The 27,338-nt window shown below is 41.4% G+C and overlaps 1 protein-coding gene and 1 non-coding gene across 2 annotated transcripts in view; both read left to right on the top strand.

Moving 5' to 3' along the window:
* Positions 1-27,338, top strand: part of LOC101983873 (zinc finger protein 420-like) — a 115,025-nt gene that overhangs the window by 79,727 nt on the left and 7,960 nt on the right. The window lies entirely within an intron of this gene.
* On the top strand, positions 8,907-9,015 carry LOC113455803. Its single transcript, XR_003376762.1, has one exon. It is a non-coding gene; the product is annotated as a U6 spliceosomal RNA (small nuclear RNA).

Raw genomic sequence — 27,338 nt, 5'->3', positions numbered from 1 at the left:
GCTTGCTTGCCTCTAGCAAGCAGAGCAGACCCAAGAAATTGCCACAAGAAACATGCTTTACTCTATTCTTTTCCAAGCTTTCTCAGGCTTTCTGTGGACTCAGTTATCCACACATCTGGGCGCCATTTGATGTGGGGTTGGTGAAGATCTTTTCCCATTTAGTAGGCTGCCTTTTTATCTTATTGACTGTGTTCTTTGCTTTACAGAAGCTTCTCAGTTTTAGGAGGTCCCATTTATTTATTGTTTCTCTTATTGTCTGTGCTACTGGGGTTATAATAGGAAGTGGTCTCCTGTGCCCATGCATTAAAGGCTACTTCCCACTTTCTCTTCTATTACGTTCAGTGTGGTCAGATTTATATTGAGGTCTTTATTCCATTTGAACTTGAGTTTTGTGCATGGTGATAGATATGGGTCTATTTTCATTCTACTACAGATTGACATCCAGTTATGTCAGCACCAGTTGTTGAGGATGTTTTCTTTTTTCCGTTATATAATTTTAGCTTCTTTGTGAAAAATCAGGTGTTCATAGGTATGTGGATTAATATCTGGGTCTTCAATTCAATTCCATTGGTCAACCAACGTCTCTGTTTTTATGCTAATACCAAGCTGTTTTCATTACTGTAGCTCTATAACAGAGCTTGATGTCTGGGATGGTAATGCCTCTGGAAGTTCCTTTATTGTACAGGATTGTTTTGGCTAACCTGGTTTTTTTTATTGTTTTTCCATACAAACTTGATTATTGTTCTTTTAAGGTCTGTAAAGAATTATGTTGGGATTTTGGTGGGGATTGCATTAAAACTATAGATTGCTTTTGGTAGGATTGTCATTTTTACTATTTTGATCTTTCCTATCTAAGAGCATGGAAGATCTTTTCATTTTTCGGTGTCTTCTTCAGTTTCTTTCCTCAAAGACTTAAAGTTCTTGTCATATAGGTCTTTCACTTCTTTGGTTAGTGTTACCCCAAGATATTTTATGTTATTTGTGGCTATTGTGAAAGGTGATGTCTCTCTGATGTCCCTCTCAGCTTCTTTATCCTTTGTGTATAGGAGGGCTACTGATATTTTTGAGTTGATCTTGTATCCTGCCACATCACTGAAGATATTTATCAGCTGCAGGAGTTTTCTCTTAGAGTTTTTTGGGTTACTGATGTATGCTATCATATCATCTGCAAATAACAAAAGTTTGACTTCTTCCTTTCCAATTTGAATCTTCTTGATCTCCTTATGTTGTCTTATTGCTATTGTTAAAACTTCAAGAACTTATTGAAGATATATGGAGAGAGTGGATAGTTCCTGATTTTAGTGGTATCACTTTGAGCTTCTCTCCATTCAATTTGATGTTAGCTGTTGGCTTGCTGTATATTGCTTTTATTATATTTAGGTATGATCCTAGTATCCCTAATCTCTCCAACACCTTTACCATGAAGGGGTATTGTATTTTGTCAAATGCTTTTTCAGCATCTAATAAAATGATCATATGTTTTTTTTCCTTTTTTTCAAGAATAGAATGGCCTTTTATTCAAAATCTTCAAATGTCACCATAGACACACAAAGAATACCTTTGGTTTAGAAGTTATACAAAGCAGTATATGAAAGGTCTGAGATCGCCTTTAAAAAAAAAGTCTTACCTGTAAACAAAATTAAATCTTAACTTCACCAAAATAACGGCTACAAGATGACCTTGAATTTTTTTTAAATCTAAGGAGAGTACTAAGAATTACTTGAAGCTTTATAAGGTAGCTGACTTTTGCTTTCAGAATATGATTCATTTTCATACAAACAAGAAAAATGATATGAATGTTTGCACAAAAGCTACAGTTGCTTCTATAAGTCAGCTTTGTGTTTTTAGTGTATGTGATGCCTCACTTCCAATATCACTTTTTTCTTTCAGTTTATTTATTACATTGATAGATTTTTGTATGTTGAACCAGCCCTTAATCTCTGGGATGAAGCCTACTTGATCATGATGGATGATTTTTTTTTTGATGTGTACTTGAATTTCTTTATTTTTTTGACCCAGGGTGAGTTCAGTAGTTGACTGTTCAGTCTTCATGAGTTTGTAGGCTTTCTGGTAGTAGTATTGTTGTTAAATAACTTTAATCTATGGTGACCCGATAAAACACAGGTGGTTACTCCAATTTTTTGTATCTGTGGAGGTTTGCTTTGTTACTGAGTATGTGATCAGTTTTAGAGAAAGTTCCATGAGGTGCTGAGAAGAAGATATATACTTTTTGTTTGGGTGTAATGTTCTGTAGATGTCTGTTAAGTCCATTTGATTCATTACATCTGTTAGTTCTCTTATTTCTCTGTTAAGTTTCTGTCTGGTTGACCTGTCCATTGGCGAGAGAGGAGTGTTAAAATCTACTATTTGTGTGTGAGGTTTGATGTGTGATTTAAGTTTGAATAATGTTTCTTTTACATATGTGGGTATTCTTGTATTAGGGGCATAGATATTCAGGATTAAGACTTAGTCTTGATGAATTGTTCCTGTCATGAGTATAAAGTGTCTTTCTCCATCTTTTCTGATTGCTTTTAGTTTGAAATCAATTTTGTTAGATATTAGGATAGCCACACCTGCTTGTTTCTTAGGTCCATTTGATTATAAAACCTTTCCCTAACACTTTACTCTGAGGTAGTGTCTGCCTTTGAGGTTGAGTTGTGTTTCTTATAAATAGCAGAAGGTTGGATCCTTTTTTTTTTTATCCATTCTCTCAGCTTGTGCCTTTTTATAGGTGAATTAAGCGATATTAATGACCAGGGGTTTTTAACTCCAGTTATTTTTCAGTAGTAGTGTTTGTGTGTTTTCCTTCGTGGGTTATGCTGGTGGAGGTTATCAAATATCTGTGTTAATCCAGGTGTAGTTAACTTCCTTGGCTTGAGGTTTTCCTTCTAGTACTTTATGTAAGGCTGGGATTTTGAATACGTATTGTTTAAATGTTTTTGTCCTGGAATATCTTGTTTTCTCCATTGATGGTGAATGAAAGCTTTGCTGGGTATAGTGGTCTGGGCTTGCATCCATTGTTTCTTGGTGTCTGCAGCACATCTCTCCAGGACCTTCTGGCTTTCATGATTTCCACTGAGAAGTCAGGTGTAATTCTGATAGGTTTACCTTTATATATTACTTTATCTTTTTCCTTTGTAGCTCTTAATATTCTTTCTTTATTCTATATGTTTTGTGTCTTGATTATTATATGGCAAGAAGATGTATTTCTTTTTATTCAGTCTATTTGGTGTTCTGTTAGATTCTTGTAGCTTCACAGGAATATCCTTCTTTAGGTTGAGAACATTTTCTTTTATAATTTTGTTCAATATATTTTCTGTGCCTTTGAGCTGGAGTTCTTCTCCTTCTTCTACCCCTATTATTCTTAGGTTTGGTCTTTTCATGATGTCCCAGATTTCCTGAATGTTTTATGTTAAAAATGTATTAGATTTAATGTTTTCTTTAACCAATGAGTCTATTTCCTCTATTGTATCTTCAGTGCCTGGGATTCTTTTTTCTATCTCTTGTATTCTGTTGGTTATACTTGTCTCTGTAGTTTCTGTTCTTTTACCCAGATTTTTCCTATCCAGAATTCCCTCAGTTTGTGTTTTGTTTATAACCTCTATTTCAGTCTTTAAGTCTTGAACTGTTTCCTTCACCTGCTTGACTGTTTTTTCTTGGTTTTCTTTGAGGGATTTATTAATTTCTTCCAACTTTTTGTTTGTCTTCTCTTCCATTTCTTTAAGGGAGTTTTTCACTTCTTCTTTAAAGGTCTCCATCATTTTTATAAAGTTATTTTTAAAGTCATTTTCTTCTACTTCTTCTGTGTTGGGATGAGCAAGTCTTCCTGTTGTGTGTCTTCTGGGTTCTGGTGTTACCATATTGCTATTTAGGATGTTGGATGAATTCTTGCATTGGCACCTACTCATCTTTTCCTTCAAATGAGGCCAGCAGTGTCTTAGTGTCTTGGTCCAATCCTTGCTGTGAATGTCACTTAGATCCCCTCAGTATTGGAATACTCCTTGCTGGCTGGCTCTCAGCTCCCCTCAGTATTGGAACAGTCTGTGTTCCAGGGTTCCACTCATAAAGCAATTTTTTGAGATATTCTTAGATATTAAAGAGGAATGAAAATGAGATAAGGTTCAATGAATTTTATAAAATCTACACTCCAAAAACCACTACTTTCAGATTTGGTGACTGTCCAAATACCCAATTTTTTAGCAGAGATAAAAGAAATGAGAAAAGTTATCCTAACATTTTCCCCTAATTAGTAATTTCCTATAAAGTTTTGTGAATGTGAGAGGGGCTTTGGAATGATGAAGAAATCTATCTTAATTATCCATCCTCGTTTATAAACTACTAGGTCTTTTTTTAAATTCATGGGATTGCTTTATTCATGATACTTTTTACATTCTTTCTCCTCAGTTGAACTTTGTACCTTTTGATGCCACTCTGAGTGATCTTCAGATGACTCCCAGGGCACATCTGTGAGCATTGCCATGATCTCTTTGATGGTTCATATCAGCTGGACTTGGGTGGGGTTGATCATCTCAAAGAATGAAAGGGGTGTTAGATTACTATCCAGCTTGAATAGAGAGATGGAGAGGAACAGAATGTGTGCAGCCTTTGAGTCATATAGTCATATACTGATACTCCTTGAGTGACCTGTTCAGTTCTAATACCACAGTCGTGAGGGAGACTGCAGATGTGTCATGGTTCGGACTGATATCGATTCTTTTCTAGTCTTGATATTTATACAACTGGGGACATGTAGTCCTTTGGAGGGTGTGTGTTACCACCTCAAAAGGGGAGGCTATTAACAGGATGAGATTTCACTCTGAACTCATTCCAGCAAAGTTGAAATTTTTCACAACACCATCCTGAGATTGCTGCTTTTAAAGATTTTATTCAGACCGTAAACCCATCCAAATACACAAATGATGTGTTCCTTTCATAAATGTGGAAGGTGTATTTTAATTATCCATTCTTACAAGCTTCCTGCAATATATTAAAAAATTGTTTCTCCAAGGGATCATTGGCATGGTTATCTCAGCATCAGTTTGACGTTGTTATGAGTGAGGCTTCCTAACTTTTGTTATTTATTTCTGAGTGTGACTGATGTTGTAATGAGATATTAATCCACGTATTCCCTTATTTGTCTGTGCATCACTTATATGGTTCTGTCATAACAAGGTATTTCAGAAACACAGGGCAACTTCATAGTTTAGTTTTGTTTCTCAAATATGAGACATGTGGCACTAGTAGAACCTGGATTTCTCTCAGCTGCGTTCTCCATGAAGAACATCCAGTTTAATAATCTTTTTTTAAATTTTATTTTACATTTCATCCAAAGTTATCACTCCCACCATCACTCTCACCCCACTCATCCTCCCCTGTGGATGTTTTATTCCAGAAAAAGAAAAAAGTCACAATTGGGGCACACAAACCTTATCAGCTATGGCTTTGACCACATCCAGAGATCAGGTTTCTGAAATTGTGGCAATGGGGCCTGGTTTTCGGCCTCTTCTTTACATAAAATCAAGCACCAGGTGTGGAACAAAGAGCTTTTACAACCTGGAAGTCAGGCTTAAAGTCACATTACATTTTAAACTTTTAAAAAAAGATTTATTTATTATGTTTACAGTATTCTGTTTGCATGTCTGCTGCAGGCCAGAAGAGGGCACCAAATCTCACTACAGATTGTTGTGAGCCACCATGTGGTTGCTGGGAATTGAACTCAGGACCTCTGGAAGAGCAGTCAGTGCTCTCAACCTCTGAGTCATCTCTCCAGCCCCCATTTTAAGTTTTATAACTTTTGGTTATAGGTTATTAACTTATGATATTTGTGACATCCTGTGGCTGACATGGCTACTTCCCACTGTCCCTGGAAGAATGCAAGGCAGAAAGTAGACTCACATAGGGGAACAATTAATTTTTTTTACAGTTAAAAATTAAGTGAATGCAAGAGAGTCCCATAGAGGCGATAGTTAGAAGCTAACCTTTGTCTGCAGTACCTGCCTAGCTGGGAAGCTGGAGGGCAGGAGACAACCGTTAAAAGTTCACCTCTGTACACAGTGGCTGCCAGGATGTCTGTGCTTAAGAGAGAAAGTGGTTGTTAAAGGTAGGCAGTAGTTGCAAGCTTTATTGTTTTTTCTTCCAAAATGTGTGTGGGCTTACAGTTTTATATTTCTATATTCTTGGAATGCACCATTTGTTTCTATATTCTATTATTGATTCTTCAATCTCATCTGACTGGGAACTTTTAACTATGGATTATTTTGAAGATGATTTCTTCCTTTGCTGTACTGTCTAGTTGATAATAATAGTGTCAGTTTAAGTAAAGTTTTGACGGTAGATAACAACCACAAGGAAATGTGACACAGCCAGTATCTATCAGCTTCACTTCAGGAGCTGTATGAATAGATCACGATTCGGGTTAATGACTAAGGCAAACTATTGAGTCCCAGGAGCCAGGTCAAGATCTTTTAATCTTGATGCTAAAAGACAGACTCACAGGTTTCAGTGTGCATCACAACTGAATTAAAAGTCTTAAAATGACTTCAGATTAGATTAAGATGTTTTGATAACAGCTTTAAGATAAAAAATTCTAAAAAAAACAATATAAAATTCATAGAAACCCATCACATTCATTAGGCTAGGGATCAAAACTCAGCACCTCAATTAATATTAATTAGCTGAATTCCTTGCTAGAGTTGGTTCATGATCAAAGATGATGATTAATTTGCTATACCATTTCTACATTCAGTCTCCTGATACAAAAATCTGTTAATGCGTAAGCATACTCCCTAAAGACCTAAATAGAGCTGACTGATTATGTTTCATATGTAAAATTTTAGGTTTGTGATTCCTTATGAGATTACATTTCAAGATACTTAAAAAGTGATTGATTTATTCTCTGTAAGCTCAATATGCAGCCTGCCAGCAAAATACCTGGTAAGGAAAATACCCTGGTCCCTCATGCCCTCCTAACCTATAAAATGTTACTTAAGGGTAAATCTATATGAATTTTTAAGATGATTTTGCTTTAATTATGTAAGGCAAATGAAAAATATATTTTAACCTGTTTCCAATATAATCATTTCTTTCAAAAATAGAATGTAACTACATTGTAATTCTTATATTTCATGAACGATTTTGTTGGGTGTGTAATCTGTAGAGAAAAGAAAAGGCCAGAGAAAGAATGAGGACAATACAGAAGAAAGAACCCATCAAGTGTGTGTGTGTCTTTTCTCCTTCCCCTCAGATAAAGATGTCTTAGTATGCCGACTCCATGGATCCCCGTTAGTGATACACTGCTGGGAAGATGGTCCTCAGGGCAGCAGTACAAAAAAATTAAAACTGAATTATTGGAAAATTTCTCTTGCCACATTTTCAAAATTCTGCCTAGGGATCCAAGTGTAGGCCCACTCTCAAAAGAGAGTTGAAGTCTGGCCTTTTGGGTTAAATTTTCAAAAGGTTAAATGTAGCCTGTGAGTTAAGTTTGGAATCGTAGGTCCTAAAACTGGATATTCCAGGAAAGGTGCATTGAGGGTCTTATCCACTTGGATAATGATGGTGGTGGTGGGTGCCCAACTGTATGTAGCTCTAGGAGAGTCTCAAACTGAGGATCCTAATTCAGTCAATCCAATCACTCATGTGTCTCCATCTCCACAGATCTATGTGCAGCTGCTGAGAGCTCCCAAAATGCACTGGGCAGCTGCTAGCTTAGGGACAGATCATCCACTTAGACTCTCCGGATCTAGGCAAGGATGCAGTGAGAGGAAGAGGCATAGGTGGAGTCCTTCTGCCTCTTTCTGTACCTTCGTATCCTCGTGTTCCTTATAGGTCCACCTTGGATGGATCTGGGGTTGTAGGTGTTCACTGTGCAAGGTCCTCAGCCCGGTACTCCTGTAAGTAAAGGCAAATAGCTCAGTAACTCTATGCTGGGTCACACTGGCTGTTGCCAGCTACTTTTAACACTTCTTCCCTCTGAAACACATGTACCCCTCCTTGTTGCTTGGGACAGAGTAGGCACCGACTCCTAGATGTGTTGTACACTTTTCTGGGTTTGCGAATTAACAGGCTTCTCACATTGGTCATTATGAAAGACCTGGATAAATTCAGACCCCCTAGCAGGAAAAAATAGAGCCAAAAATCTAAGCAGGGAGAGAAAAATCAGAAATCTAGGATTAGCCGGTTCAGTTTCAGGAACTAGCTGAAGATGAAGTTAGATTTTAATCTTGAGAATAATCTTGCCCCTTGTGATTATCATTGGTATCTTTTGGAATTTTCTATGATTCCCTCCCTACCCCTTTGGATTACTGGTCTGTGATTTCTTCCAGTTACTCGAGGTCGAACTTCTCCCCTGCGTGGGTAATGAGTCTCAGCCCCAGTGCACTGGTTCCTGTCTTGTTTTTGTTGAATAAACCTCATGTGATTGCAGCAAGGACGGTCTCTCGTGAGTTACTGGGGGGGGGGGGGTCGTGTTATCCCGAGACTTGAGTGAGAGTCTCCCCACACCGGGGGTCTTTCATTATTCTTATCTGCCTATGAAAATAACGAGGCAGAAACGAAGCAAGAGAAGGCTACTGCCACTGCTGTTCAGGTAGCTGCACTCTCTCTAGTCCGGTACTTCATCTCTCTCCACCCAGAGGCCTGAGACATGGCAACCTGCCTTTCGCCATCCCCACAGACCTGCCCCAAGTGTCAATTGCACTCCAGTGTTGAGGCCCACACCTTTGGAAACAACTCGGAAGTCTCTGCTTCTCCGTCCTAACTCATCATTGCTTTGATTGTTTTTCCCATTCAGCCATTCCTTCACACCACCCTTCCTTTTTATTTTCTTTATTATTTCATGCATTCTTTCATTCATCCTAGTTCGGTATCCTTCTAAATTCATTCATTCAAATGTTTATTTTCTGCAGTGCTCACTTCTACAGCGAATATATTAAAATTGGAATGTACAGAGAAGATTAACATGGTGCCTGGACAAGGATTTTACATACACACGCACACACACAAGCACACACAGTTTTAATGTCTCTTGGTTTCTGAATCCGGATTTTATTTTTTGTTTAGACACAGGTCTCACTCTGTAGCTCTCCTGTGCTACTTAGCATTCCCTGAGTAAAACAGGTTGGCATCAAACTCAAAAAACTCTGCCCATCTATGACTTCTGAGTACTAGGAGTAAAAGAAGTTTTCCATGCCGGGCTGGATATACCTTTTCTGGAGAATATTAAAATCAGTTATAAAATCAGGTCCTAATGCCACAATTGACCATTTTCTTTTAACTACATTTGATTGCTTAAAATATAAACATGTAGATATTTATGTGTGCTTCCCCATGACCTGAAAATGATCAGACTCTGGCAAAGGAAATACTTAAAGAGAGCTTACCCTGTATTAAAAGTGATCTTTTATACAGAATAAATGCATTTTTTATACAAATTTCCAAGCTCCTAGTAGTGAATGGCCATCACTTGACATCTGTCTGTGTTTGGGACCTTCAGTGTTCTCAGCTATGTAGAGATCTGTGGTGGAACTCACTACAGATGTGCATAATGCCAACCTTCGACTATTTCTCCATAGAGGACAGCCCAAGGCAAGGACGAGACAATGTAAATGCAAAGTTAGGAAGACACCATGGTCATAATTCCAGAATGATTTCAGAGAGAAAAGGGGAAGTAGCAAGCTATCCTTCAACAAGTTGTTGGGAAGAAAGGAAGAATGTAATATTATTTAAAAGAAATATTGGCAACTAATATGTTTATTGATCCTTTTGTAAATGCTTTGTGGTGTTTGCCTAAGTAGAACATGCACTGTGAGTGCTCAATTTTGTTTTGCCTTTGCATTCAGTACATTTGATTGTGTTGTATGTACTGACAGATGCACCTGTGTGCATATTTATTGTGAACTGCAATTATGTCATAAGTAGAACTTGACTTTGTCATACACTTCTTTCTACATGACTTCTCTAGAGCCCCTACAACTAAAGGTGAGAATTGTCCTAAGTGTATTAGAAATTGATGTAGAAATATTTTTATATTCATAAAATCCCTTACTATTCTTAGCAAAAAGTTGTTATGCCCAAATCCGTGGGTCCCCACAAAAGCCAACAAAGGAGACTGAGTCCCGTATGTAAAAGCCAAGAGCCTTTATTTTAGTCAAGTTTGCAAACTCAGTCTCTCTGCATGTCTAACATACTGGAATATCCGGAGAGCCCCGAGCTCAATTAGAATAGGGTTTTTAAAGTAGTAAAGGTGGGGGTGAGGCATCTCTGAGGTTCAGGACCCCTGATTGGCTGACATTTGTCTAGGGTGTCCTGGTGAAGTGCTGGCAGGTGTTTCTATTCACAGTGCTTGGAATGCCAGGAATTTCCTTTGAATGGTCTGCTCTTGGGTGGAGGTTGGGTAACTCTGCCTGCCAGGCATTGTCTCAGGGTAAACTATTGAGACTCTAGGCTCCATTTAAATTATCCATGGCCAGAGGCCCGGGTGATAATAGTTGGAAGTAAAAAACTTTTTTGGATGACCTGCCCAGACTTAGCTTTCATAGCTGGCCCCCAGAAAAGTCATTATGGATCATCAATGAATGCTTAATTGAGAAATTCTAATTATAAAATCAGAAGTATATAAAAATACCTAAATGCACGATTAATATGCTGTATCTAGTTGGCTTTTAAAATTTTTTTTCACTTTAAAGGATAATGCTGTAGCTCCTGCAATTTTGACCTAAAGAAACGGAGGATAAATATATGTTAAACTAAACATCTAGGAACTAATCAGTGGTAAGGGCTTGACGTTCTTTTAACATCAGAAAATATTGTATCTTTGCACCACTGATGTCTTCACCTGCAAAGGTAATCAGGCCGACAAGGTTTTTACAAGTCCCAAGGTCTCTGATGACCAAACTGGGCTCAGGTGTTTTCTGTTCCTTACAGCCTGATAAGGCTAGCTACTGATGCCAAGTTTCCTGGCTGCCAGACTTGTTATTGCGGGACAATGTTAATACTCATCTTTGGTCCTTAGACATAAAAGCTGGCTCATCATCTCCATATCCCTCTTTGACTACTTCAGCGCCTTGACAGCCTCTTCATGGGCTTAGGTTACAAATGAAGGAGTTTCATGACCTCAGAGAGCGTTTAATTAAAAGACTTGGGGTGTTCCTCAGTACAATGAAAGATGACAATATGGGAGCCCTTAGTCTCTAAGCTGCAAGCTGCTGATGGGGGCAGAATACCTAGCACCGGGGGTTGAGGTTCGGGGAAAGTAAGGGCTTCCCAATGATATCTGTCTAACTGGCGAAATAAAGATGAGATGGGGGCTTCAGGGCTGACTGCTGTGTCATGTGATCTGATGATCTCACTCTCCCCGTTTCTTCCATGCCTATTCTCCATGTCTCCATTCCTTGTCATTTAATGCCTGTTTGACACGGACATAAACCAGGTGCCTTCAAAGTCCCTCTGATTAAATAAACACTCTTTCCTGTCCACGGTTCCCTGTGCTTTCCCATGGCCTAATTCCTAGGACAGGACAGAAGGCTGGCCCCGGGTCTAGCTATTGAACGTGACCCTGAGTATAAGGGGATTGAAGTGGCACTGGCTCACTGAGCTTGTGGCTATGGCAGCCTTGCGATCCTCCCCAATTCCCTCAGCCTTGACGAGAACCCCTAGACTGCACTGTTAAAGCTATCAAGGCAAGGTCTATTAGCTTATTGGGCATTTCCTTCTCTGGAGGCTGACTACCAAGTTAAAGCTATCTTAAGCCTAGCGGTCAAAAGCCCCGTTTGGTTCACCGAATTAACGTGTTCAACTGAAATGCATCACCCCAACCTAGAGCACTGGAGCGCAGACCTCCATTTTCTTTCTTCTAAAAGAATTACACCTGCAAGGTCATTTCCTGCTGCTCTTCAGCCAGAGTCTGAAAGCTGTGCCTTTAACCTTTCTTCCCTGCTTAGTAAAGGATCTGTCTGTGAAAACAGTGTTTGGGTGTGGTTTATGTCTAATCCAGGGTCCAGGAGGAAGTTCCCGCTGTGTGATGTGGGGAGCCTTTTGTCCAGCTAGGCCTGTATTGTACCTGATGCTAGGACCACACAGAGATACAGCCGTGGAGCCAGGACATCCTGAGTGTAGCCCACGTAGACACAGTCTGTTTTTTACCTACTCATTGTTTTTAATGAGACAAGAAAAAACTGATTATAACCTTGAACTCTTACCCTGGCCTTCTCCTCTTAAGTACTGGTACTGCAGGCATGTAGTACCATGTCCTGGGACCGGGGATATAATCCAGGCTCTGTGCGTATTAGGAAGCGCTCAGGTAACTGGGCTATGTCCAAGCCCTTCTTACTTATTTAGTAATGAAATAAGTAGAAATACATGAAATAAGTAGACCAACGCTGTCAGCAGCTTTGGGTCTTTCCTCTGTAGTCAGAATTGCATTCCCCTCCCCAACAAGTGCTGTTCTCAGTTCATGGAATGAACTGTGCCATCCTGACCAGCACCACCCCTTGCCCTGGGCTGTGCTTCCGCGTTGCTGACAGAAAGGCCTGGGGTCCTGGTTCTCCTTCCCTTGTAACCAGGCCATGGCATGACACTGCTGGAAGAAATTGCTCTAGTGCGAGTGTGGCTTCTTCCTCCACAGGCAGCCAGAGACAAACTTCCTGCTCACACACACAGGTTCCCCGCCCTCTCCATAACAAAAAACCAAGGCATTAGAATATGAAGGGGGCTGGCAGCGGCCATCAATGCACTTAATGCCAGTGCTTCAATTCTGTCCAAGCCAGGAGCCTAACCCCTGGCTCCCAGTTAACATGGAGATCCTGGAGGCAACTCTGTAGAAGAGCTCTCTATAGCTCCCCCGCGGCCCCCCCCCCCCCCCCCCCGGGCATTTAGGTTTTTGTGGGAGAGTCTATCTGTGCCAGCCCACTCTGTCTTACTGTAAAGGGAAAGTCTTGTCCCTGACTTTTCTGGAGGCTCCTTCCCGAGTCTTATTATCTTACCTGCTGTCTCCAAGACTGGCACCATCCAGGCACCCATTTGTGATGAACCAGGAAGGCCTGCAGCTGCCAAAGTCTCTGTGCAGGGCAAGAGCAAGGAAGGATTTCCCGGGGCAACTAGGTCAGCAGCTTACAAGGTGGGGGCTCGGACTTCCATCTCCATGTGGCCTCTGCTACTGCTTGGAGCTTTCTATACTGTACACAGCCGTTTTTTTATTCCTTTCAGGATGTTGCTCCTGGGTCTGAAGTGTCTGCTCACCATGGTCTGCTCTATGCATGACGCAGGGCAGCCTAGCAAATCTGTTACTTGTCCTGGACACCTTTCCCAAGACGCTTGGTTTGGGGGAAGGGCCCAAAAGTTGTCAGACACTTAAACCCACTGCACTTTCCCTTTCTAGGTCTTTCCTGTGCTCCCAGAGGAGTGGGAGGAGAAATGGGTAAAGGGCAGGAACAGGAAGTTCCACAGCTTTCTCCTCTCCCAAGAGTTCAGACTCTTGTGGAAGCTTCTGGGTCCCCCAACAGTGACTGGATGCTGGGTGGTGTGAAGGTCAACATTGGCGCCTCCTCGCCTTGTGCTTCCTTCTCACCCATGGCCTACAGCTACTAGGCTGTCTGGTCAGCTTCAGCAGCTATGTTACTAGTGTCGGGGCCTATGCAAGTCTTCACAGTGAAGTTATGTTGGAGCTGTTACCTCATAGCTCTTGGTCCTTATTTAGTTGTCCCCTGAGCCCCTCCACTCCTGTGCTCTGGTGTTCTCTTATTACTGTTTCATCAACTAATGCCCTTGGGAACAGCCCAGAGAAATGGCTGCCTTTTCTCTTAGTTTTTCCTTTGGTCACATGAGGCAAAAGGTCTAGTTAGCAATTTATCCATTTATAAGTGTACAGGCATTATGTGTTCCTTAATCTAGTTAACTATAATTCTGCACTTTTTCCCAAGATGCATTAGTAGGAGTTGAGGTTCTGATCCTCCTAGCTGAGTTCTATCATACAATGCAGCCTTCCATTGGTTGTACAGCCATTGTTGAAATGTTTTCCACTCTTGATTTCCCTTCTCACTGACTTTCAACGTCTTTTAAAAACGTACATTTTCATCTCTTAGGACTTAAACAGTGTTATCTATGTCTCTGAATAAGGCCACCTGATTGAAAGAAGTTAACTTTAATATTTTACAATGTGCAACAATTATGTTTCATGTTAATACATCATCCTTTTATTCCTAGATGTACATTTTCATCTCTTAGGACTTAAAGCAGTGATATCTTTGTCTTAATTGAAAGATGTTAACTTTAATATTTTACAATGTCCAGAAATTAAGTTTCATGTTAATACATCATTTTTTCATTCATAGAGGCCAGAGGAGAGAGCTTTGCACTTCAGGTAGAAATCACTCAGTTCATATGCCTCTTCTTAAATACTTGCTGCTCCAACAATAAAAGTTCCCTACAGGAGTTAATCTCTAATGCTTCAGAAGGGAGGATTCTTTTGAATTTTAAAAATTTCATAGAAGTGGGAGAATTGATGCACATTAGGACGCTTGGTGGGAGTGATTGAATAGAATAATCCAGCTGTTGGTGCCACACATCTGCCCCAGATGTGAAGGAGAAGGGACATTTGGAGAAATGGAATGATGTGACTGTGGATATGTTTATCTAGGCCTTGGGAAAGATTCACTATGTGAGTCCAAGAAAATATCTTAAGTTAGACGACAGTAGAAGCCTCATCTCCAACCCTCAGGGTTATAAGCTAGTCTTGCTTGATGCACACATTTAAATGATTAACTGTTGGGTCCTTCACAGTTCATGCAGACCACGGTGAGCTAGCTGTGTGCCTTGTGCTGGGTAGAATTTGCTGAGTAAGTCAGAAGTCTTGAGCAGTGTATTTTAAAGTGGTCTAATCGTAGTTTTAATTCCATGTCTTCATACGATATTATGATTCATCTTTATATAGGTGACACTTTGACTGTGTAACCGATCTGATCCCTCACCTCAGAAAATCAGACAGGGTTGGCAGTGGTGGTACACACCTTTAATCCCAGCACTCGGGAGGGAGAGGCAGGCAGAACTCTGTGAATTCAAGGAGGGCCTGGCCTACTGAGCTAGTTCCAGGACAGCCAGGACTACACAGAGAAACCCCATCAGGACAAACAAACAAGAGGGGGGGAGTGTCAAGGTAGTCGTGAAGAAGCAAGTCATGGGCTGTCCCATCACTCTATGTGAGTATGGGTTTGGCAGTCTGAGCAGGCTGTTCTGTTGGCTCCTGGCCTCTGGCTTGGCTGGTGCTGAGTTTTTCACAACTCATTATTACATTTAGTGATTTAATCAGAGGATGAAGGAAAGAGAAAGATGAGTAAAGATGAGAAAGAGGAAGAGAAAAATATTAGAAAGGAGGACAAGAAGGGAGAAGCAGCCTAAGATTGACGATGTGGGTGCAGATGAGGAGGACAGCAGTGGCAAAGACAAGACAAAGAAAACCAAGAAGATTAAGCAGGTATAGCACAGCCAAGGCTAAACCATATGAGACTCGGTATCAAAGAAAGAGTTTTGATTGTCCTGTCTCCAATAGGCTTACACCTTCACTAAGCTACATTATGACAAGCAGCTATGTCTGAACAGGCAACATCAAGCGAACTATGTGGCCCAAGAATTTCAAGATAACACTATAATAGGAACCTGATGACCAAAAAAGCAACAAGAGATGGATTCTGCCCGCCCACTGTGGAGCCCCTACGACAGAAGACCTACATGGACAAAAATAAGAAAATTATCAAGGACTTGGCACAGCTGTTATTAGAAACCGTTCTGCTTTCTGGTTTCTTCATTGGAATCTCCAGACCCACTGGAACCACGACCCAAGAAGTCCTGACTGGCCTTTTCTGATGTTCAGTGGATCTCTTCTATTCTGCCCTACTTCCTCAAGGCAGGAAAATCTCCTTTCTACAGTATAGCAGGTTGGGTATTGTGTATTATGGGGTTTTTAAAATATCTTTTATTGTGTTTGTTCTGTTCTGACATTAAAATTATAAAATATAGAGAATTTTCTATTTTATGCAGTATTGTTTTTTGTAAAGTAACTCTCAGGATGCCATGAGCTTTTCCTGGGTTGTATCAGAAGGTAATGGGCAAGGCACTTGTGCAGTGTTTTCAACTCGGAATACTGCTCTTTGAGACCCCTTCTGCTAACCAAAGTACAGAAGCCTTGTCACTGCAGCAAGCTATTCAAATAAGAACAAAGGGCGACAATTCCAAGTACCAAAACTTGTTCAAGGAACATAGAGTTTCCCAGTGGTCCTTGTCAGGGCTATCACAGCAGTGATAGCTTTCCACACAACAGTGTTTCATCTAGACCTAGAGAAATAGCATTAGAGTTGGGAGTTCTCTCTCTGAATCAGTTTCTGGTAGCTTGAGGAGTTGGTGTTAAGCAAAGAACTTGTGCCCAGCAGCTAAGTCAAGATGTCAGAAATGTGCAGTGATGGTAGATCTGAAATACCTCTGCAACACAAACTCACATCATGCAGGAGCTGAGATGAAGCCCCTTAATGGAACGGTGTGTAAGGGCTCCAGTGCTGCGCTGCATTCTCTGATACTAGGAAAACCTTTTGCCTTTGATCCAGCATCTCTGATAAACTAGAAGCCAGAGTGATGAGAGCACTGATTAGGGTTGGAGCTCATCATTCCCTCTTCTTTCTTGAGGGGACTGTACCAGAAAAGTGCCCAGTGGCCTCGTTGTCCCCTCTGCTGCAGTCCAGCAAGATGGTTAAATTAACTGTCTCTCTGCTTTCCTTAGGGATCTTGACAGGCTGGGAAGAACCTCTTGCCACTAGAGAAGTGTCTCTTTCCAGCCCTTTGTGCCCTCCAGTAAATGGGCAAGTCAAGCAATACACTGGCCTCCTTCCTGATCTGCCTAGCCATATTCCTACATCCTGCCTGGTAAGACTCCTGAAGTTTCCCAGGGAGGGCAGGTCCCAGGCTTCACATTATCCACACTGAATCCTGCCATGCATGTCTGAAACTTGGTGCCCCATTGTGCTCCCCAAGCTCCCCACCTGGTGCCCAGGCCTGAGCATGAGTGGAGGGAGTAATGGAAAATGCCTTCCCTTTCAGCTTTCGCTGCTGTCCAGCTGCAGCAGCCAGGGAGACCAGGGAAGTATGAAAGCTTCTTGTCTGGTCCCCATACTCCCCTCTGCCCAAACCATGGCTATTTCACCAGAAAGGCTGCAAGGTCAGAGCCAGGGGAAAGCCAGGTGCAGTTCTCTTGGGAAACCCTAGTACTGAAGCTTTCATTATTTTCCATCTTGCTTGGTCACAACCATCAACCCTTGGGACCCCCAAATGCATTAATGTCTACTGTCACGTAATGGACAGGCCTTGTGAATATCGGATGCTTTGCTGGTTTGAATAAGAATGAGCGCATAGACCAGGCATGACAATATTTGAAGATATTGTTGGAGTAGGTGTGGGTTCATAGGATGAAGTGTGGCACTAAGGGTGGGCTCTCTGTTTCTACTGTTTGTAGATGCAGATGTAGAACTCTGTGCTCCTTCTCTACCACCATGTCTCACTTGGCACCACCCAGCTTCCCACCTTGATAGTAATGGACTAAACATCTGAACCTATAAGCCTGCCCCAATTCTATGCCTTATAAGAGTTGCCATGGTCATGGTTTCTCTTCACCAACAGAGCCAAACTGAAACAGAGGCAAAAGATGTTCCCCTTGAGGGTCGTTTTCCTGTTTCCTAACAGTGACCCCTCTACAGCTCACCTAACCTGTAGATTCCTGCTGGCTGGCATTCATGACTTTGCCTTATTGCTCTGTCCTTTTCTTTGCTCATCCCATGGCCCCATTTATATAACAAACCCCTGAAACGTCCCTGGGCCACCCAAAGCATGATCCTCCACCCACTTTATTGTACTCCATCCAGTTAGTGTTTCCCTTCCCATCTCATGTTGAAACTTAGAGTCGTGTTCATGGTTCTAATAGCCGCCTCACTTACAGAAGCTTAGCAGCAGCAAGCTTCAGAAAGTATGGTGGGTTATTTCTTCTAATTCCTCTTCTGACTGCAGGACTACATTAGCCCCAGGCTCTGGCCTCAGCAGAGGGGCACATTGTTTGAGTCTCAATAGTATCAGCTGTGGCTCCAGCTTCCAGCAGGAAAAGAGGGGGCTCGTTCCAGTACTGATTCACTGCACTGCAATGACTACCTTGTGGATTTAAGGTCATCAAAGGGAAAATAAGAAAGATTCTGAGAAACAGAATGGAGAGAAAGTGCTGTGGTGTCGTGACCTACTGCAGCAGCTACCTAGGAAAGCCGCGAGGAAGCATACTGTCCCCCAGAGCAGGGCTCTCAGTCATTCTAACTCCCCAGGTACTGCCTGATCTCAGTGTGACGATGCCCTTTCCTGTAAATGATACGGCACACACGGGCTACATGTGGCTTAGAGGGGACCCTATGTATTTGCCTACTTTTTGTGACCGTTTTGAGGGGGTGTAAAAGGTTAATTATTTGATGTTTTGCATAATGTTGCTTGTTTACTTTTGAAACAGGTTGTCATTATGCAGCTCTAGTTGTCTAGCAATTCACTGAGTAGACCGTGCTGGCCCCAGACTCCTATAGTTCTGCAGGCATTTTCCTCCTGAGTGCTGGGAGAAAAGGCACGTGCCACTTTGACCAATTAAATATTTTTTATATATAGAAAATTTTAATTTTGTCCCTTAACAAAACAGACAGTACCCCCCCCCCCAATCTAAGACCTGAACGCTGGTGGCTTACATCTGTGGTAGCAGTCATTTGCAGAAGTATAGTGCAAACATGTGCTAAGGTTGGCTCTTTGAATTGTCACAAGCCTCCCCTTTCATTGTCCGCCATCAGGTAGCTTCCTTGAATCAATCCTGTTGGGTGGTCCATGTGTGGGATCCTGCAGCCTGTCCTCCTAAAGAACCCGTCTGACTGGGGCAGATACCAGCTCAGTAGTCTCAGCTGGGAAAAGCAGTTCTGTTATATCCTAGCAGTTTTTGGGGAGAGAGGTGTTACGTAGGATCTCCTGTAGCTTTGGCTGATTTTAACCTTACTGCACAGGTGAAGAAGATCTTTCCTTTTTTGTCCTTCTGCCTCCATTTCCCAAGTGCTGGAATAACAGATATTTACCATTTTATGATGCACTGGGAATTGAACCCAGGACCACTTACATCCTAGGCAAACACCCCGCGAACTCCCTTCCTTACAAAATAGATTTAGGAAGAAGGAATTTGGACCAGGAAATTCATGGTTGGCCCAGGAAGCCAGGATTCTGGGTTAGGAGCTCCAACTCCCCTTACCTGGCCCTGTGAAAGAGCTTGGCCTCATGCTCAGGTGAAGCAGTGCTAACAGGAAAAGGGCTTCCTGCCCAGCTTGCCAACACACTGCCCCTTATGCACCATGGCCTTGCCAGGAAATCTTCATTTCAAATCTAAACTTGTAGCTGCTAAACGAACGCCGAGGAGCTTTCCAGGGCTGAGCTACCCACGCCACGATACATGGAGGACAGGAGGGGTCAGTTCTGGAGACCACCCAGCAACGGCAGGTCACATATTCCATGGGAGGAGAGCGAGCAAGGGCATAGCATGGCATATTTGAACCGCTGCCCTCACCAGGAGCCCTTCCTCAGCCTGCACAGGCCTCATGGGCCATGGCAGAAACCATTTGCTAGGTACAGCTCCTAGATGGAGATTTGTGCAGTACAGAAACGTGTTCGTTGCAGTGGAGGGTGACAAGGGTGACAAATCAGGAGCAACCAGACTGCTCTGACAAATTCCAGTCTTGCGGCTTTCCCAGAGCAGGTAGGGAACACAAAAGCTCGGGCTGAATGGACTAGATGTGGAAAGATGCCTTGGAACAACTTGCCTAAAGGCCTGTCTGCACAAAGGGTGGACAGTTACTTAGACAGGATGGGGAGGCTTTGGCTGTAGGCAGGCCGTAACTGGAGGGAGGGAGGAACGACTTGCACATCTCTTTGGCCATGCTCTGATCTAAGGGTCACATTCCTGCAGCCACCATTCTCTCTCACTCAGCCTCCCCACTCCTCCCACTTCCTTTTCTCCCTTCCACACTTCTCCCAGTCGACCCAGCGCCAAAGCAGAAAAAAGTTCTGCTGGGGTGTCCTGATGCTTCTCCACATATACACAGCGCCTGTGTCTTACCAAAGCCTGGAGCTCAGGGTCAGAAAATAGGGCAGTGTGAGAAGTTTGGCATCGAGCTCACAAAACTTTGAGGTACTAGGCCAAGTGCTTGTTATCAATGTACAATGTACAAAAGAATTACTGTGGTCTCTTCTCTCTCAAAATGGAATCTTTTTCTGTACCCTCTCAAGACACTCCCTCTCCAAAAGGCAGTCCAGACAGATGTGCAGTGTTCCTTCATTTCTACTTCAATGAATAAAGCTTGCCTGAAGACTAGAATGCAGACCAGCCACACTAGTCAGTCATGCAGGCCGTGCAGTAGCGGTGCACACCTGAGATTCCAGCAGCCACATTAGTAGCTGTAGGTGTCGGGTGGCTGCGGTGCATGCCCTTAATTTCTGCTGTGTGGTACTCCATTGTGTAAATGTACCACATTTTTCTTATCCATTCTTCGATCAAAGGGCATTTAGGTTGTTTCCAGGTTCTGGCTATGATAAACAATGCTGCTATGAACATAGTTGAGCACATGTCCTTGTGGTATGATTGAGCATCCTTTGGATATATACCCAAAGTGGTATTACTGGGTCTTGAGGAAGGTTGTCTCCTAATTTTCTGAGAAATCACCACACTGACATCGAAAGGAGCAGTACCAGCTTGCATTCCAACCAGCAATGCAGAAGGGTTCCCTTTTCCCCACAACCTCTCCAGCATAAGTTGTCATAAGTGTTTAGATCTTGGCTATTCTTACAGGTGTATGATGGAATCTCAGAGTTGTCTTGATTTGTACTTCTCTGATGACTGAGGATTTTCAAAATTTCCTTTTAGAGTTGTCTTTTCATCATTTTAGATACTTCTGTTGAGAGTTCTGTTTAGGTCTGTACTCCATTTTTTTTATTGGATTATTTGTTCTTTTGATGACAAATTTCTTGAGTTCTTTGTATATTTTGGAGATCAGACCTCTGTCTGATATGGGGTTGGTGAAAATCTTTTCCCATTCTGTAGGCTGTCGTTTTGTTTTGTTGGCTGTGTCCTTTGCTTTACAAAAGTTTTCAGTTTCAGGAGGTTTCATTTATTAATTGTTTCTCTCAGTGTCTGTGCTGCTGGGGTTATAGTTAGGAAGTGGTCTCCTCTGCCAATGCATTCAAGTGTACTTCCCACTTTCTCTTCTGTGAGGTTCAGTGTGGCTGGCTTTATGTTGAGGCCTTTTATTCATCTGGACTGGAGTTTTTTGTATGGTAAGAGATATGGGTCTATTTTCATTCTTTTACATGTTGATATTCACTTAAGCCAGCACCACTTGTTAAATATGCTTTCTTTTTTTCATTTGATAATTTTTGCTTCTTTGTCAAAAATCAGGTGTTCAAAGGTATATGGACTGATACCCAGGTCTTTGATTGGGTTCCATTGGTCCTCCTGTCTGTTCTTATGCCAATACCAGGCTGTTTTCAGTACTGTAGCTCTGTAGTAGAGTTTGAAGTCAGGGATTGTGATGCCTCCAGAAGTTCTTTTATTGTTCAGGATTGTTTTGGCCATCCTGGGTTTTTTTGCTTTTCCATATGAAGTTGAGTACCATTCTATTGAGGTCTGTGAAGAATTTTGCTGGGATTTTGATGGGCATTGTGTTGACTCTGTAGATTGCTTTTGGTAAGACTGCCATTTTTACTATGTTAATTCTGCATACCCAAGAGCATGGGAGATCTTTCCACTTTCTGGTGTTTCCTTCAATTTTTTTCTTCAAAGATTTAAAGTTCTTGTCATACAAGTCTTCTACTTGTTTGGTTAGAGTTACTCTGAGATATTTTATGCTATTTGTGGCTATTGTGAAGAATGATGTTTCTCTGATTTCTTCCGCAGCCCTTTTATCATGCATACAGCAGGGTTACTTTTTTTTTGAGTTAGTCTTGTATCCTGCTACATTATTGAAAGTGTTTATGAGTTGTAGAAGTTCCTTAGTAGAATTTATCATCAGCAGACAGTGAGTGCTTGACTTCTTCTTTTTCAATTTGTATCCCCTTGATCTTGTTTTGTTGTCTTATTGCTCTAGCTAGGACCTCAAGAACTATATTGAATAAATATGGAGAGAGTGGACAACCTTGTATTGTTTCTGATTTCAGTGGAATAACTGGGAGTTTCTCTCCATTTAGTTTGATGTTGGCTGTTGGCTTGCTTTATTATGTTTTGGTATGTTTCTTCTATCCCTGCTCTCTCCAAGAACTTTATCATAAAGGGATGTTTTATTTTATCAAAAGCTTTTCAGCATCTAATGAGATGATCATATGGTTTTTATTTTTCAGTTCATATCTATGGTGGATTACGTTGACAATTTTTTTTTTTTTTTTTGGTTTTTCGAGATAGGGTTTCTCTGTGGTTTTGGAGCCTGTCCTAGAACTAGCTCTTGTAGACCAGGCTGGTCTCAAACTCACGGAGATCCGCCTGCCTCTGCCTCCCGAGTGCTGGGATTAAAGGCGTGGGCCACCACCGCCCGGCCCACGTTGACAGATTTTCATATGTTGAACCATCCCTGTATCTGTGGGATGAAGCCAACTTGATCATGGTGGATGATGGTTCTGATGTCTTCTTGGATTTGATTGTGCCAGTATTTTATTTAGTATTTTTGCATCAATGTTCATGAGTGAGATCGGTCTGTAATTCTCATTCTTAGTAATATCTTTCTGTGGTTTGGGTATCAGGGTAATTGTAGCCTCATAAAAAGAGTTTTGCTTTGTTCCTGCTGTTTCTATTGTGTAGAATAATTTGAGGAGTATTGGTATTTGTTCTTCTTTTGAAGGTCTTGTAGAATTCTGAGCTGAAACCATCTGGTCCTGGATTTTGTTTTGTTTTTTGTTTTGGTTGGGAGACTTTTGATGACTGTTTCTATTTCTTCAGCAGTTATAGTTTTGATTTACTTTTGGTAAGTGATTTTTAATCAGAAAGTTGTCCATTTCCTTTAAGTTTTCCAATTTTGTGAATACAGGTTTTGAAATATGACCTGATGCTTCTCTGTACTTCCTCTGTGTCTGTTATTATGTCCCCTTTTTCATTTCTGGTTTTGTTAATTTGGATATTCTCTCTACGCCTTTTGGTTAGTTTGGATAAAGGTTTGTCTATTTTGTTGATTTTCTCAAATAACCAACTCTTTGTCTCATTGATTCTTTGTATTGTTTTCTTTGTTTCTGTTTTGTTGATTTCAGCTCTCAATTTGATTATTTGCTGCCTTCTAGTTCTCTTAAGTGAGTTTGCTTCTTTTTGTTCTAAAGTTTTGTAATTTTCTGTTAATTCACTAGTGTAGGATTTTTCCAGCTTCTTTATGTATTTTCTCTTAACACTGCTTTCATTGTGTCCCATAAATTTGGGTACATTGTGTGGTCATTTTCAATGAATTTTAGGAAGTCTTTAATTTCTCCCTTGATCCATTGATGATTCAGGTGAACACTGTTTAATTTCCCTGTGTTTGTAGGTTTTCTGGAATTCATATTGCTGTTGACTTCTAGTTTTAAACCATGGTGATCTGATAAGGTACATTGGGTTATTCCATTTTTTTTTGTATTTGTTGAGGTTTGTTTTGTTATCAAGTATGTGGTCAATTTTTGAGAAGGCTCCATGTGGTACTGAGAAGAAGGTATATTCTTTTCTGTTTGGATGGAATATTCTATTGATGGTTGTTAAGTTCATTTGAGTCATAACATCTGTTAGTTCTCTTATTTCTTTGTTCATTTTTTGTCTGACTGACCTGTCCAGTGGTGAGAGAGGGGTGATAAAGTGTCCCACTATTAGTGTGTGTGGATTAATGTATGATTTAAGCTTTAGAAGTGTTTCTTTGACATATAAGGGTGCCTTTGTATTTGGGGCATAGATGTTCAGTATTGAGACTTCCTCTTGATGGATTTTTCCTGTGACTAATATGAAATGACCTTCTTTGCCTCTTTTGACTGATTTTAGCTTGAAGTCTATTTTGTTAGATATTAGGATAGCTACACCCACTTGTTTCTTAGGTCCATTTGATTGTTATATTTTTCCCAAACCTTTACTCTGAGATGATGTCTGTCTTTGAGGTAAAGATGATGTCTGTATTATTGTATGCAGAAAAAGGATGGATTCTGTTTTTGTATCCAATCTGTTAGCCTGTGCTTTTTTATAGGTGAGTTGAGTCCATTTACCTTAAGGGATATTAATGACCAGTGATTGCTATTTCCTGTTAATTTAGTTTTTATTGTTGGTGATGTTAATTTGTGTGTTTTTCCCTTTTGGGGGATTTGCTGCTATGAGACCATCAATTGTCTGGTTTTTTGTTGGTATAGCCAAATTCCTTGGGTTGGAGTTTTCCTTGTAATTATTTTGTGTAGGGCTGGGTTTGTGGTTAGGTATTGGTGAAATCTAGCTTTGTCATGGAATATATTATTTTGTCCTTCTATGGTGATTTAAAGTTTTGCTGGGTATAGTAGTCTGGGCTGGCATCTGCGGTCTCTTAATGTCTGCATAATGCTTTACCAAACCTTCTGGCTTTGATTGTCTCCACTGAGAAGTCACGTGTATACCTTTATATGTTATTTGGCCTTTTTCCTTTGCAGCTCTTAATAATTTTTCTTTACTCTGTAGGTTTAGTTTTTTGATTATTATGTGGCGAGAGGACTTTTCTTTTTTTGAGCCAGTCTATTTGGTGTTCCAAATATATATTAATATATTATTATATTAAGATATAGTTATTTTACTGTAATAAAAATCATTTTTTTAAATTGAAAGGTTACTATTTTTTCTCTGCGTTAACCAAAAGGATAGCTGTATTCTAACATGACCTAAAGTTGTGATTTTTAATGTCCTTGGTTTTAAAATTCTCTTAAGCTTACTTCCTCAGGAATACATTTGTATGAAAGAATATGTGTAACTTAGAAACCCTTATAGAAAGTTCTGATCGCCAGAAGGCCTCACTATGAAAATGAACCACATACACCACTAGACCCTGTAGTGAAAACCAGTCAAAGGCCACACCTGGACAGCCTCCATGAACATGTTTGTGCCAGAATTAGCAAGGATTCCCAAGTCAGCCTCCGTCATGCCAATGCCTGGGTCTGGCATTGTTTACATTTCTGAGGTTAGGAGATGATGCCCATTTTCAGCTCCTACTGCTCTCCAACCGAGAAGGTTCTTTTGGACTCTTATAGTAAATCTATTTCAAGTTCAATAAATACATATATACATTCACATTATTCCATTTGTCTCAAATGTCCCTTCCCTTTTAAACTTGTGCAGATTTTTGGGGCAACCGATAGATTATTCTTGTCAGTCACTCCCACTAAGTGTCCTAAGACACATCAATTCTCCCACTTCTACAAAGTTTTAAAAAGTGCAACAGAATACTCTCATCTGGAATCAACTCCTATAGGAAATTTTCCCTGTTGGAATAGGAAATATTATTGACAAGGGGCATGACGTATGTGATTTCTGCCTTAAATGTGTGGACCACCTTGGCGGGTTACTCAGTCTAGGGGTGTAACCCGCCTGGCAGGGTCAGTAATTCCAGGGTCCCAGAGAGACGCTATCTGGAAGATATGGGCGGGAAAAGAGGAAGGAGGCCAAGCGGGGTTCTTGTCAAAGCCTCCGTTTATTAGAGTATGGTTACAGCTTATATAGGATGAAGAATTTGTGGGGGGAGGGGGGCAGGAGCCTGGGCTCTTGCCGCGTGCTCTACATCGGTCGCTTAGGCCAGGAGGTTACAATAGGTCACGATTCCTCAGTCAGGAGTTCACAAGTTGACACACCTAGTTCTCTAGATATTGGAGTGTGGGGTGGGTTCCGCTAACAGATAGCTCTCTATTAACAGATAATTGGGTGTGGGGTAGGCTCTGCCAATAAAACAATTCTAAATACTGTTGGTGTATGAGGTTCTCTGCAACCTCTCCAGGACAATGGTTCCTGCAATAATTTTGGGGGGAAACGGCTCCTGACAGAAACGCAGTTTTCCTCTGGCATCTATTATGGAAAGGATCGTGTATTACCAAGAGCCACAATGGCTGCACCTTGTAAAATATTAGAATTTACCTATTTCAGTAAAGTAACTTTTTTCAGAGGCAAAGTTATACTGCCCAAAGTCCAAAGCGATTAAAACAGACATTTTTAAAAAGATGATTGTTAACCTTTTTCATCTTTTGCACAAAGCAAAAACTAAGAGAAACATCAGCCGTTTCTTTGTGCTGTTAACCAAGGAGATAAGTTGATGAAAGAGTTGTACAGTGCCACCCAGCAGGGGGAAAGACCCCAGAGCACAGGAGTGAAGATCTTCTGGGAGAAATTACATCAGAACAAAGAGCCAACGTGGTTAAAACTTTCCCAGGACTGCTCACTGTCATGGTAACTTATGAAGGCCCCAGCACAGGAGAAATGGTTACTGCAGCTGTCAGACAAACTTTCAGAGCATGCTTGGGAAGGAAACACAAGGGGAGGAAGCGACACTGGACATCTTCCCACCAACAACATCTAGCCTCTGCTGTAGGACCAGAAGTTTCCACAATAATCTGAGCTCTTGGGAGAAGACGAACCTAAGAATCTTCCTTTTCCTGCCCTTTCCCATCTTCTCTTTTTCCCCTTGGAGCTCAGGAAAGATCTAGAAAAGAAAAGTGGGTTCAAGTATCCAGGCGAATTCCTGGACTCCTCCCCCAAACCAAGTACCTTGGGAAAGGCAACTAGAACAGGGGGCAGGTCCAGCCTTGCTGGCCATGCTGCACCTAGAGAAAATGCTTCAGATCAAGAAGCTACATCTAGAAGTGGATAGCAAAACTATCTGTGTATAGTACAAGAGACTCCAACCAGGGGAACTAGCCAACTGGTCAAGAAAGCTTGAGTCCCCACATTGTGAACTGCTGATCTCTTCTGGCCAGGAGGCTAGCCTCGGGCTGGCACCTCAGACAGCTTTGAGCAGTTGGAGACTTTCCCCGCCCTTCACCTCATGGGGTGCCTGGATGCTGGGAGCCTTTGCAGCAACTGATAATATCATGGGGAGGTTCTTGGGAAGGAGCCTCCAGCATAGCTAGGGGCAGGCTTCCAGTGCTTTACCTTGACTTTAGGAAAGAATGGGGTAGTGGCGGACAGACTCTCCCACAAAATCCTACCTGTGTTGGGGAAGACTGTGGAGAGCTCTCCGAAATGTCTCAGGACCTCCATTTTAACTGGGAGTCACCGCTCTGGCCCCTCCCTCAGATTCCTCTGCCTTGAAGGA

Source organism: Microtus ochrogaster, unplaced genomic scaffold (genome assembly GCF_000317375.1).
Source record: "Microtus ochrogaster isolate Prairie Vole_2 unplaced genomic scaffold, MicOch1.0 UNK124, whole genome shotgun sequence".
NCBI classification, from domain to species: Eukaryota; Metazoa; Chordata; class Mammalia; order Rodentia; family Cricetidae; genus Microtus; species Microtus ochrogaster.
This window is presented reverse-complemented; position numbering and strand designations above follow the sequence as displayed.